This window comes from Cebus imitator, unplaced genomic scaffold, assembly GCF_001604975.1.
Source record: "Cebus imitator isolate Cc_AM_T3 unplaced genomic scaffold, Cebus_imitator-1.0 Scaffold168, whole genome shotgun sequence".
Classification (NCBI taxonomy): Eukaryota; Metazoa; Chordata; class Mammalia; order Primates; family Cebidae; genus Cebus; species Cebus imitator.
In genome coordinates this window covers 1713953-1714697 of record NW_016107483.1, presented here as the reverse complement: position 1 = coordinate 1714697, position 745 = coordinate 1713953, and the positions used below count along the sequence as shown (strand labels likewise).

Here is a 745-nt window from a genome sequence, read left to right as displayed (position 1 = left end):
CTGGAGTGCAGTGGCATGATATTTGCTCACTGCAGCCTCCGCCTCCTGGGTTCAAGCGATTCTCCTGCCTCAGTCTCCCAAGTAGCTGGGACTACAGGTGTGTGTCACCATGCCGAGATAATTTTTGTATTTTTAGTATAGACTGGTTTCACCATGTTGGCCAGGATGGTCTCAATTTCTTGACCTCATGATCCACCTGCCTTGGCCTCCCAAAGTGCTAGATACAGGTGTGAGCCACTGCGTGTGGACTGCATCTTTTTTTTTTTAGGGGAAAGTGCTAACGCAGTCCCCCACTACCACAAATTATACAGTCGAGTTTCCCACATTTGGGGAAATCGCAGGGGTCAGCACATCCAGAGTGCAATGGATAAGCCTGCTTCTGGGAAAACCACCTTCGTGATCACGGTGTCTACCCTGCCAGGTAAGTATAATGTTTCACCTAGATGATTTATACCTTGATGATGTATGACTGGGCACTAATTTTTTCTTTTAAGATTTTATAGATATCTCTTTATTTTATTCTATTGTTTGGTGTTATAAGACACATTTTGAGGTCAGTTCGATATATTTTTTCCATTATATATATGCTGTTTATGTTGTTCTTGTTGTTCAAATCATTGAATCAAATTACTGGAGTTGATGATATGTCACTCTGTATATTCAAATACATTTTCCCCAAGTTCTAAGTCTTAGCTATTTAACATTCTAAAATCATATGTATATTAATTTTAAAAACCATATTATT

The 745-nt window shown here is 39.5% G+C and overlaps 1 non-coding gene across 1 annotated transcript; it reads right to left on the bottom strand.

Annotated features, from left to right (window-relative positions):
* Positions 1-265: 265 nt before the first annotated feature.
* Positions 266-429, bottom strand: LOC119473575. The gene has a single exon (XR_005202783.1). It is a non-coding gene; the product is annotated as a U1 spliceosomal RNA (small nuclear RNA).
* Between the last annotated feature and the right edge of the window lie 316 nt (positions 430-745).